Consider the following 13,761-nt stretch of genomic DNA (forward strand, 5'->3'; position numbering starts at 1 on the left):
AAAGGTTTATTCTTCAACCTCCTTTCATTTTTATACTTCTCATTTCTTTCTTCAAAATTTCTACATGGCAAACTCTTTCAGCCAAATGGGCCAAATCAGGAATATGCACATTGAGTAATTTTCGACGCATATAAAATTCCAAACTCATAACTGCTATCTTTGCTACTTCACTTTCAGGAAGAGATACATAGCATCGACTTCTAGCATTCTTGAAACGAATCATATAATCATCAATGGTTTCACCATCTTCTCATTTCAAAGCCACTAAGTCAGTAACTGCCACATTCAATTCTCCTCGATAAAACTGGGCATGAAAGGCAGTTTCTAACTGAGCCCGTGTTGTTATCGAATTTCGTCTAAGATTCGAAAACCAAGTAAATGCATTCCTCATTAATGAGGAAGGAAAAAACTTTATTTTTCAAAATTTCATCGTTGGCTAAATTTTCAATCTCGACTAAATATCGAGCAACATGTTCAATAGTTGACTCTCCAACTTCTCTTGCAAACTTAGTAATTATTTTAGGATTTTTCACTCCCCTTGGCACTTCAGCCATTTGAACATTATGAGAAAAAGCTGACACAAAGTGGGGTCAATTCATGAATCCTATATTGAATCAAACCCTATTCAAAACATCTTCCACAATTCTGGTAACCTGATAACGTTCACCGACTTGATTAGCACGTAATCGAGCGAGAACATCATCTGCATTTTGACCACGAGGAATTATCTGGGGGTTTTCTCTGTTTCTAAAAATATCGTTCTCATTTTGAAATAAGTTTTCAAAACCTTCATTATTTCCCCTAGCATTCTGCCTTTCTCCTTCATCATAATCAACGATTTGAGCAATACATTTGACTTGCCTTGTAAGACGATCAAATTTTGAATCGTGATTAGCCATCATGGGATTTAGAATTGTAGTCATCTGCTAAGTCAATAAATTGACCAAATCATGATGGCTTTCTTCTACATGCTGTCGAAATGCTGCTATTGAATTAGGAACATTCGATGTAGAGTCCATATTATAATCTCGAGAAAACTCAGTTTGTTGTTGTGGATTTTGAGCATTGTTTACTCCATTCACACCTCCAAATCGAATCGGAGGGACAAAACCACTCACCGGCGGAGTATAGCCAGGAGGAAGACCATAAGGAGGCCGACCAGCAGTTACTTGGGGTGGAATTGGTGGTGTATTACCATGTGGACGAGTATTACGTCCGTTATTTCCAGCCTGCACGTTTGTAACCGCCACACCTTCACTAATAACCAACCCTTCCGAACGTGAAGTGACGTCCGAAGGTGGTACAATCACTGGTGTACTATCATTGGTGGATGAACCACCATTCACATTTGACAATTCATCAGCCATGTGAATAATTATTCCACTTCTCAATCGCATACACCAAATTACACTAAAATCATTTGACACACTTTAGTTTAAAACGTGTCCCACCGGGCGTGTCAATTTGTTTTGTCGATTTTTAGCAAATCGATGGTGGTTTGATTCTAAAGGTCTGGGAGCGAAACCTACTCCTCTTTTTTGCGAGTACCAATTTTCTAGAAGTGCATCAAAGATCTTCAAATTAGACAAGAATTAAAAGGAAAGACTAAAAAGGTGTTAAATAAAGATTTTGAAAGTAAAATTGACTGAAATCGAAATGGTTTGCATTGAATTTAAACAAAGCGATAAAATGCCTTCGAGTGAATCAAAGGACTTTCGACATGATGGAAATTAAAGATGCTGAAATGTAAATTTGACAAGAAAATTAAAGTTTCTTGAAAAATAAATTGAACATAGAAAATAAAGTTTTGCAGAAATTATAAATTGAAAAGATAAAAATATGGAAAGAACCCTACAGAAAAGAGACTCGATCGCAGACTCAAAAATTCGCTAGGGATATGAGTGTGCTTGAGTGTTTTCTGAAGTAAAGTTCCAACCCTTGTGACTTCGAGCCTTCTAGTATTTATAGTCATTTCCCTAACTGACCAATTTGAAATGAACATCCCACGTGTGTGAAAACGCAAGTAACGGTTCCCGCTTTTTTGCCTGATCATGCAACGATTGTAGAATAATCTTCGATTTCAAGAACCTTCGATCCTTCTGCTCGAATAACTCATCGATTTGCTAAGTTAATCGAGCTCTCACTCAACATCCTTAAACATGTCTCTTTTAACACCAACTTTTCTTCCGAAAGCTCACTTAACAATTTGAGTAACATTCTCCTTCAAATTCATTTATATATTTTTGACTAACACAAGGATTTGTGTAACCCCTTGAAAAATCAATCCAAAAATCTCATGTTTTCTCTCTTTGACTTGGCACAGGACTTATATACACAACTGCATAAGCCCATTCCACACAACCACAAGAGAATTCTGCACAGAGCACCTTAGAATAGTGGCTCAAAACATTACCAGAAATTTCTAACCAAGAAAAAAGAATCCAAAATGCTATTACTATGCCCTTGAGCTTTCTTAATATGAACTGCATCATACCCTAATTTATTTCAAAATAATTTCATATTCTGAAAAGTGCGTCTCTAAGATAATAAAGTTATATATAATTTATATAACTTTATTAACTGTTTAAGATGTATCCGAACTAATTTATTGCTAACTTTTCTAATATTCTAAACTATTATATTTGAACAATCCATATAAATAACAAGAAATATAACAAGAAATGAATCGCGAACCTTAAAAAGTTAAGTAGTGATGCCATCGAGTGGCATTTCCGCCTTTCTAGGCTACAACCTATCATCATTCAAGGATTTGTAGTGCTTTGACATTTTATAGATTTAATATACTATTATCATTTTAATGTTTTAATATAGAATATTAGTTATTATCCGATTTGTTTAATATTAAATGTTTTAGAAACATATTACCACAATATTAGGAATACCAAATATATAAAAAAGATATTAGTTTATAAATAAGTTATAAAAATTCTGTAGCAAACTTTTCCATGGTATGAGTAAAAAGGAAAAAAACGTCAGATTTAGGTTTAGACAATTTGACGATAATAATGAGAATTTTCATTTTTTAGGAAAATTTCAAAGATATTTTTGCGACAGATACAAATTTGAAAATTCAATAGTAATAATTTTTCGCCGTCAGTTTTTTTTTTTGTTGAATTCAATCAGATAGTAAGATAATATTTTTTTGTGGTGGTATCTTGATCTAGTAGTGCTCATTCTTAGATTGAGTATATTTGAGAAAACAAAATCTAAAATTTTTAGATTCTATAATAATTTGAATCAAATTTAATCTAAAAATGATTAAATAATAATATCTAAAATTTTTAAATTATTTATAATTTAACTTAACTTTAGTCTAATTAAAAGATTTGAAAAAATAATATCGTTTTTGAATAGTAGAATTCTGAATTATTATTTAATACTGTGTAGGTAGATAAGTCTCATCATTCACAAACCAAATATATCGTAGTGTTCTATCTTTTAAACTTTTTTCTCATTATTTATTGTCCTTTTATAATTAACGAAAATCTCAAAAATTATTTTTTAAAACAAAAAAAAAAAAAACGAAAACTAAACTAAGACTTACTTAAAATCTGAATCTAAACTTATCACTTTCACATATATAGATATGAAACATTTTATATTCCAAAATATTATCTATTGTTTATTGTTCATTTGTACTTAGTTATAGTAAATAAGATCCTAATTTAGTTTGCAATAGATAATATAAATTAATTTAATGTCTGGGTCCGATTTGTGACTATCAAGGGAACGAAGTTTTCTTATCTTACGTTATGTGATAGTTGATCTCTATCTATTTTTATTTATTTATTTTTTATTTTACTTTTTTTTTTATCAAAAATAGGAAAACTCGAACGCCGGACCTCTTACGTGAATATGGAGAGATTACGTCATTTAAGTTATAACTCATTGGCGTTGATGTTGATGTCTATCTCTTATATTTAAAAATTTCAAACAATTTAATTCATCTATTATATTATTTTTAACAAAATAAATTTGTTTCTTTTTAAAAAGAATTAGAGACTAATCTATGTAATATTTTGAAAATCAAAATTAATATGATCAAACCTACTAAATCGGTGTATTCTTAAGCTTTATGATGAAACGTAATACTTAGATAAAGCCTACGATTTATATATTATTAAAAAAGAGAAAAAAATAGGCAGTTGAATGTCATTTAATTTAGAACAAATAGATAAGGTTGTTTCTTGTTTAATTTATTTATGTAAATTATCCTAATTTGTATGAAACAAAAACTATCAAGAATCAATTCAAAAGGTTATTGAAATTTATAATTAATAAATATTACATAAGAAAGAGACAGATTAATATTAAGAAAGAAATAATAATAATAATAATAATAATAATAATAATAATAATAATAATAAACTTCATGAATATTTATATTTATACATTGCAAGCAATAAACCATATATTTGTCGTGTGAAAAAGTGGCTCGCGAAGCATCCTTATCCTGAGAAAATGAGTTACTGAGTTAGTGCTGATCCTTTTGCGCTACACATGCTTCACAAAACTGTGGCCTTTGTTTCCTGGATCTTTTATTATGGGGAAGTTAAATTGGGCAACTATCTCACTAGATAACTAACAAAGAATATAATTAATCACAGTTAATTAATAATTTTTTAAAAATATTTAAAAAAACATAAATTTAAATTATCATAAAACTATCTAATATTTAATAAAAAAATATTTAAAATCCAAAAAAAAAAAATCTAAAACTAAACAATAACACCTAAAATTATTGTAAAATTATTTTATTTATTATAAAATTTATTTTAAAAATTCTAAAATTATTTTAGAAAATTTTTAATAAAAAAATATTTAAAATATAACAAAAAAAATCTAAAATTTAACAAAAACAAGATATCCAACATTTTTTTAAAAAATTTTAAAATGTAACAAAATAAGACATCTAACAAAATATTGAAAAAACATCATTTAAAAACTACGAAAAAAACATCTAAAATTATTTTAAAAACCATTTAAAATCCAAAAAAAACATCCAAAATATAAAAAAAAAAAAAAGAAACATTCGAAATTTAAGAAGAAAAAAATCCAAAATTTAAACAAACATTTAAAATCAAATAATAACAAACATCTAAAATCATTATAAAGTTATTTTAAAATTTTCAAAAATCATTTTAAAAATTTCTAATAAAAAGAACAAAAATACTATTCGTACACTAAAATTAGCCATAAAATCAGCCATTAATGTATTTATAGTGTAATTTATTTTTAATGTGTATTTATATTCCAACATGTATTTTATACTAGTGGCCAGTTTTGGTGGATAATTTTAGTGTACACGTAGCGTAATCAAGAATAAAAACATTTAAAAGGTAACAAAAAAAAACATCCAACAAAATATTGAAAAAAACATTCGAAAACCAAGAAAAAAAAAACATCTAAAATTATTAAAAAATTATTCAAAACCCAAAAAAAATTCAAAACAAAAAAAAAAAGAAATATCTGAAACTTAATAAAAAGAAACATCCAAAATTAATAAAAAGAATCATCTGAAACCAAAAAAAAAAAAAAAAAGAAAAAGAGCGACGTGGCCAGAAGACTTTAGGGTGTTGGGATGTAATAGGCATCGCTTCGTTCGTGAGAAGAGGTGCGGCGTGCGATGGATTTGGAAGAGAGGGGTGCAGCGTGCAATGGCTTTGAGAAAGAGGGATAAGAGCTGTGACTGTGCAAAAAGATAAAGATTTGTATAGTTGTTTTTTTTTATATTAAATGGAATATAAATAAAATTAGATCAACTCTTTGAATTTTATTTTTTTCACAATTATTCTCCACATACAAGCGTTTTACCCGTACAAGTCATATAAGTCCATATATTCTATTTCACGTCAGATGCGTCTCTTCTAGCACGTCGATTTCACGCGCCTCCTAATTTAACAGATTTTTCAATCAACGCGCGCACGTTCTTCTTCGTGCCGTTACTACCAATACCACCTTCTCCTCTTCCTCCTTCTTTTTTCATTGAAATTTCTTCTCCTCCTTATCTCGTTGTTGAAGATAATGAATAATTCAGGTTCAGATTATCAATTGAACCAAAACGAAATTGATTAGTATTTTGAATGCAATCAAGTAGCTGAGGTGTGGTTTGATTCTAGTTAATTTTTTCGTTAGTAGTTTATGATTCTGTAGGTGAATAATATTTCATCGTTAATGATTTGAATTGAATGTAATGTAAAAATTTTGCATTGAAGAAAATATTTTTCTGTATTTGTAGTAAATTTGGGTGTAACATGAAGATATTTAAGTGTAACACGAAGATATTTGGGTGTATTCTTTAAGCATTTTTTGTATATGTGTGCTGATAAATTCTGCATAATTCAAAACTCTTCTTCTCCTTCCTCCTTATCTTCTGCTACTTCTTCTTTTTCTTTTTCATCATTATCATCATCATCTTCTTCTTTTTTTTCTTATTCATCTTTTTTTTTCTTATTTTATCTTCTCAAGTTTCTTCTTGTTTTACTATTTTAACAAGAATAAAAACAGACAAAAAAATCAAATAAAGAAGAAGAAGAAACACATAATGGTACAAAATTACTTGGAAGAGAATGAACTTACATTCGTTCAACTGAAAGAAAGAAAGAAATAAGGAAAAAAAGAAGAAGAAAAAAGTGCAGCATTAGAGAAAATATTTTTCTGTATTTGCAGCAAATTTAGGTGTAACACCAAGATATTTGGATGTATTCCTTAAGAATTTTTAGTGTATGTGTACTGATAAGTTCTGCATAATTCAAAACTCATCATCTTCCTCCTCCTCATCTTCTATTGCTTATTCTTCTTCATCTTCTTATTTCATATTCTCATAATTTTTCTTGGGAGGAAAAAATCAAACAAAGAAGAAAAAAAAAAATATAATGTTGCAAAATCTAAAGAAAGAGAAGGAGGAAAAAAAATGCAGCAATAACAACAATAATAAAAAACCGACGATAAAGATGAAACACGCGAAAAAAAGAGGAGAAACGCAAAGAAGAAGGAGAAGAAGAAGGAAGAAGAGGAGGAGGAGGAGGAGGAGGAGGAACGCGAAGCGCTATAAAAATCGTTAAGTAGCGCGCGTGTTAACACACTCGTATGGGTAAACATCCTTTTTGTTGGATTTGTCCCAACTTGTATGACTTGTAAATTAAAATAACTCGTATGTGTAGTGCCTCTATTTTTTTTTTTATCAATAAACCGATTTTTAACTAACTAATTACAGTTGACTGCACTACTAATGGATTTTTGTACGTTTTCACTGGACAATTAACTGTATTCCTTAATACACACCAAAAAGCTAAGTGCAATAAATAACAGAAACTTACACTTAACCAATCATGTGGTATTTAACATGCGATTTTAATTATTAAAGGTTGTTTACATGCTCCAAATACAAAAAAAGGGAAATGGATTGTTAGAAAAAATTTAGTTAATATATGTTTAAATTTATTATTAACGAAATTGTGATATTTTTATTTTGATGAATAAAATAATAAATATATTAAAAATTAAAATTTTTTATCTTTCTTATTTTTTAATTAATAACCCTTAAACCATATTGGAAAAACGAAAAACCTGTGGACTGCCAGGCAGGCACAGTTAGCTTTCCTTTCGGCCCTTTCGTAACATCCTATGTTTCTAATAACCACTAGAGGCTGGAACTATTCTAGAAGCTATGAAGTGGGCATAAGGAAAGGTGCTGAATTATTAAGGCCACATAGCAAAAATATCTAGGAATATAAATTGTCAAACCAAATTAGTCGGTTAGTATGGCAACAAAGGAACTTTAGTTGGTGTCTTAGTCCTTTTTTTTTTTTTTTTTCATTAGTATATTAGCCTCTTTGGATTGTTTTTCTTATTGTCTAATTTGGTTTCGTGACATTTTCCTTTTTTTGTGTGTAAGGTAGACGTAAATCTTTTTTACGTTCTTTTAACTTAGAAGTCAAGTATTATTATTTAATTATAAAAAAAATTAAATAAATCCATTACTGACATATCACAAAATAGAAATAATTAATGAGAGTTAGAACTAGTTAATCAATTTTATGAGATTTTATAATCAATCAAGCTAACAATTGAGAAAGAATAGAATTATCTAAAAATTTGATAAAATAAAATGTTTATTCAACTAACTTTTTTATGCAAGTTTTGTAAGCTACAATACTTTTGAAAAATATAACTATTTATATCTTAACCCAAAACATAAAGACATGCCCAATAAAAATAAAAGATCCATTCTTAAAAGGGTGGCCTCTACTGTTATCCGACCCTTTTATAAAGTCAGATGTAGTAAAAGAGATTAGATTTACTTGTCCCGGATAAATAATTGCCTCTCCAAATCTCTCATGCTATTTTTATCTTACCTAAAAGATAGATCCCAACAAACTCTCAAGATAAAAGGAACGGTCATCCACCTAAAAAGGTGGAACTACTCCAAAAAAAGTAGTTATTGGTTCTACTATAAATACACTGACACCCCTCAACTATATTCACGTTCTAATATATTAAAACCTACCTAAAACCTTTGCTAACTTAATATCGGAGTTTCATGCAGGTACCACCCCCACCTCCTCACGAGGAACTCGGATGGCAGAATCTCGACACAAAAACAAGTCGGACACTGCCTCATAAGGAATCTGGGCCTTACGGTCAGGCCCAAACCAATGTTTTAGGTAACCCTCGGAACAATAACAAACTATAGTTTCACTAGTACTATTTAGAGAGACTTTGTCCCACCAATAATTGAGTTGTTTGTTTAATTTGTTTTGGTTGGTAAGGTAAATATATAGAAAAGACCATGTAAATTGAGTATTATTGATCAAAATAAAAATGTGTGTATTATGTAATAAGTTTGTTGAGAATACCTTTCACTTGTTCCTTTGTTATGAGTTCATATGACAAATGTAGTGTGCTTGGTTGATTGTCTTTGTTAGACTATAGACTATTCCAAATACACTTAAGCAATACTTTGAAAGTTGGTTAGAAGTGTTTGGTAGAAAGAAAGAACAAAAGAGGTAGTTGATTAGTTTTTTTGCTATCATCTGAAATGTTTGGCTAGAAAGGAATGATAGTGTAAAACCCGGTCAAACCGTAATTAATTTAATAATAAATTAAATAGGAGCGAATATGGTTAAAAAATATAGCAATTGGAATTTGATAATTTAAATATGATATTTGGACTCAATGAATTTTTCTAAGTAGAAAAACATAGTTTTATGTGTAAAAACACACACTGGAATTTTGACCGGCAGTACCGGCTGAGATCTATCTGGTACTGCAGCTGAGAAAATTGATTATAAATAAATAAGGTTAAGAAATTAGGATTTATAATTAGAGAAGGTAGAAATATTTAAAATGCGATTTAAAGCGTTAATCTTAAAGATTTTTGCCCAAATTCTGGGCCAACGGACTAAACCAAGTGAACCGGCTCAAGTGGGCTCAAGACCCAACATATATAAATATTAGTTATGAGCATTTCATCTTATTTACCCAAAAAATGAGAAGGAGGGGCGGATAGAGAGAAGAAAGGAAGGAAACCTAGCCTTCCAAACTTCAAATTACCATAAATTTCTCTCCGGAACTCCGATTGACGAGTCGTTTGTGGCCACGCGTCGCTCTTCTCATCCTCTACAATTCTATCTAAGTTTTGTGGTGAGTAATTCACTGTCCTCTACCCAGTTTTCATTTTTATCCTTAAATTCAAATTTAGTTTGGGTTTTGAGGAAATCTTGTGATTTTGGTTGTTTAGGAGTGCTCTAATATGAGCCATTGGTGAGTTCCATCAACCAATTTCGTGGGTTAAGGTAAGAAACCCTCCAACCCTTGTGATTTATCATTTTCATGAACCCTAGGTTGATCTATATATATGAAATTGGTTATGTTAATGTATTTGGTGATTTGGTGCACAATTGGGAGGTTGGTGTTGCTTTTGGAGTTTTGGTGAGGCTTGAAGCTAATGGTTGGTGGAGATTTCCAAGAAGAAGCTAAAAAAAATTGTTTACAAGAGGTATGGTTTAAGTTTCATTTAAGTACTGTGTGGTGTGATGAGAATTCCTAGGCTTGATGCCCTTAGGATAAGTTTTGGATTGTACAAATGATTGGTACTAATATGCATAATTGATATGTAATGTAAACTAATGATTGGGTTAAGAATTGTGTGAATTTGTATGTTTGGTGTGTTGAGAATTTGATGAATTGGATAATGAATATTGGTTTGTGGAATATGCATTTAAATTGTGAATTTGGGCCGGAGGCCGTGAATTTTGGGCCGGAGGCCAAAAGTGATAAGGAAGGTAAGTTGATGTGTGTATTGTGTGATGATATAAGAGATTGAATGGATTTTAGATGTTAAATGTGTAAATAATTGGTTTGGTTATTGAATAATAAGGTTTGAGGAATTGAGGTGTGGAATTTGATAGTTTTGGGTAAAATTCTGTAGATGAAGTAGGTTTGGTTTTGGTTGAGTATAATTATGTGAATGTGGTTGGGTTGTGGTCTTTTGGATGAGTGGAAATGAATTTGGCTTGTGAACATTGGAAAAATTGGTGATTTCTATTTTTGGATAAAAACTTATTTTTGACCAACTTTGACGGTCCGTAACTCGGTCCATATAAGTTTGGAATTCTTCAAAATTTGATTTTTATGAAAGTTTATTCAACGATCTTTCCAACGGTTCAGAAATGGTTGAAAAAGGAATTTTGTAGAAGAAGTTATGTGTGTTGGGAGTTTGGGGTTTAAAAGTGTAATTCTACAGTTTTTAACTTAGTAAAATTTTGGAAAATCGTGCTTCCACGGGCACGCGTGGCCGACGCGCACGCGTCAGTCTCGATTTTTACTCACCCACGTATGCGCCTGGCCGACGCGTATGCGTCGCTGCACTGATGCGAATGCCCCATAGAAATCTCGAGAGTTGTGCGGGTACTGTGCTGGTTTTGTGCGAGGAGCACAAAACGCACCCACGCGTATGCGTGGCGGATGCGTACGCATCACTATGCTTTTCTTATTACCACGCGTGCGCATGGGTGACGCACACACGTCACTTTGTTTTTCTGACTTCCACCGTGGGTGACGCGCACGTGTGACCCTGTTTTCAGCAAAGGTTGATTTTGAGTTTTTAAAGCCGAATTTCAGACTTCTAAGCCTCTATTTTCATCCTCTAAGTCCTAAATGTTTATAGTATGTCTAGTAATGAAAATAAGTTAGGACATGTGATAACTTGTGGATGAAGTAAAGTGAGAATCAATGATGAATGATGAGTAATGATGATTGTATGAGTTACTGAGGGTGATGATGGAAGTGCAGTGTATGCCGTGAGCAGAAGGGTTGTATTTAATAATGATTATTGGCTGGTTATGGGTTATGTTATGAGCCGGATGACTATGATAAATATTGATTTATGGCTGGAAATGAAAATATGACTTTGAATGATTGTTTTATCTTGAGCTCTCTTTCTCGAAAGTGCGGCCCCAGAGAAATGAAGGAAGGTAAGGATCCCTTTTCCTGTTCTTCCTGGTATTGTAAAATTGCCCCCAGCAAGATGGTGGGAGGTTAGGATCCCCTCATTGGTTCCTCCTGGGCATATGTTAATGTACCTCCTGGATAGATGCAGGGTTGTGGTTGCGCCCCACTTGCTCCAGGTTGGTTAGTATAGAGGCTCCCCGGGTGGATGCAAGGGTTGTGGTTCGTCCCACTTGCTCCGGGTAAGAGATTGTGATGTCTGGGTAGTAGCAAGGGTTGTGGTTCGTCCCACTTGCTCCGGGTCAGAGGTTGTGACACCTGGGTAGTAGCGGCAGTAGTGGTGATTCCACTCGCTCTAGGTTAAGCTTTTGAACACCTGCCTAGGTAGATGCAGTGGTATTGATCCACTTGCTCTGGGATGTGGTGAGACATACCTACCTGGGTAGATGCAGTGGAGTGATTCCACTCGCTCCGGGTTTGGTTTTGAGACTCCTGGGGTAGATGCAGTGGTTAACCCCCACTTGCTCCCAGTCGAGGTTGATTTGAGATTTGTGAAATTATCTGAGTTTCGAATTTCCTTGGGTAGATGCAGTGGGTCGACTCCACCTGCTCCAGGTTGAGATCCGAGATTCTATTGACTCTATGTCGTAAGTGTGGCCGGACACTGTGAAAGTTCCGGATGAGCTCGCCCCCGTGGATAAACACCAGTGTGGGTGTTGTGTAATTGTGATTATGATTGTGAATAACTCGAGTTGGGGATGCACGACAGAGGGACAGTCCAATGGTTAGCTAACAGGACTTGTCGGGTTGGCTTTATAATAGACAGATGAAACTCATCAGCCATAGGGTAGGCATACATCATTTGTATATGTTTGAATTGTTTGGGTTTGCCTATTTGTTTGGATTGCTATATCATATATGCTATGTTACCTGACTATATGTTATCTATTCTACTTGTACCTTAATTGGGTTTGCCTATTTGATGCTAAGGGCTGTTCTTGTTGAAATGGAGTAATGATATAATTAATTTGAAATGATGATTATTGAATGAGATAAATTGAGTTCTCTGGGTAGACGTAGTAAAGTGATTTCACTGCTCCAGGTTGATAATGAGATAATTTGAGCTCCCTGGGTAGACGCAGTGAAGTGATTTCACTTGCTCCAGGTGAGGATATGAAGTAATGATATGATATTGCCGAGACAGAATAGCTGGGGATGGTTTTGTTTATAATTCTGATTGTGGTTTGTTGGAGTGTTTGAAAGTCGGGAAGCATGAGAAATATAAATTAGATTTAGCCTTCCGTTATGACAGTTGCCTATTCATGGATTAGCGAGAACCTAGGATGGATATTTGGTGAAAAGAAGTTTAGGATGCTTAGTGAGTTTTTATTACAATGCGTTGTATTTATTTGGCACTTTTACTGTGCTGGGAACCCATGGGTCGGGGGTTCTCATTTCGTATATATCTCTTATTTTTCAGATACAGGTCCAGGTGCTCAGAAGTGAGCTGTGGTTCATATGAGAGATGGCGAAGATCTTTATATTTTCTACTTTATATTTTACTTAGGATCTCTCCACCTTTATTCTGAAAAGCTTATATTATGTATTGAACTCTTTTGAACTTGCCTATAGAGGCTTTCATGTTTTATTTTGGAGAGATTAGGAGGTACTGTTGTCAACTACTTTCATACTGTACCCTAGCCAGCCTAAACTTCACGGGTCGCGACTAGTGGCTAGTTACTTATGTTACATATCTATATATCGTCCTTCTCTTACTCTCCTTTATGACTTTATTTGTATATCATTTTCGACTTCACGCTTTATCTTTTAGTTGCCAATGTGTGAGTGATACGACTTCACGATTTTATTTTTTACTCTTTTCAGGCTTCTCGATTAATAGTCCTTTCAATTTTACAAATTATTATGTAATGAAAATCCACCTGAGAGTCGTACCACCGTAATATCATTGACTTATGACTCGAGCATAAGGATTTGGATATTAGGGTATTACAGATAGGATCTTCAAAAACAAAGATATGAATGTAACAAAAATTATCAACAAGTCCTTTATGACGAGTGGAATGGTGTTGAACTCTTTAGTTGTTGATGGCAAAGCCGGAGATGACTATGAATTGATTTTCTTGGTTGTTTATTTTTAATTGTTAGTTGTTTTTATTCTATTTGCTCCACCTTGTTATGTTGAGCTCTTTTGTTTCAAAAAAAAAATAGTTAGTTCTTCTCCACCATGTCCATTAATGCTTTTGTGAGGCAGCTTGGATAAAACTACCC

The sequence above is a fragment of the Arachis hypogaea genome, chromosome 17, assembly GCF_003086295.3.
Source record: "Arachis hypogaea cultivar Tifrunner chromosome 17, arahy.Tifrunner.gnm2.J5K5, whole genome shotgun sequence".
Taxonomy (NCBI): domain Eukaryota; kingdom Viridiplantae; phylum Streptophyta; class Magnoliopsida; order Fabales; family Fabaceae; genus Arachis; species Arachis hypogaea.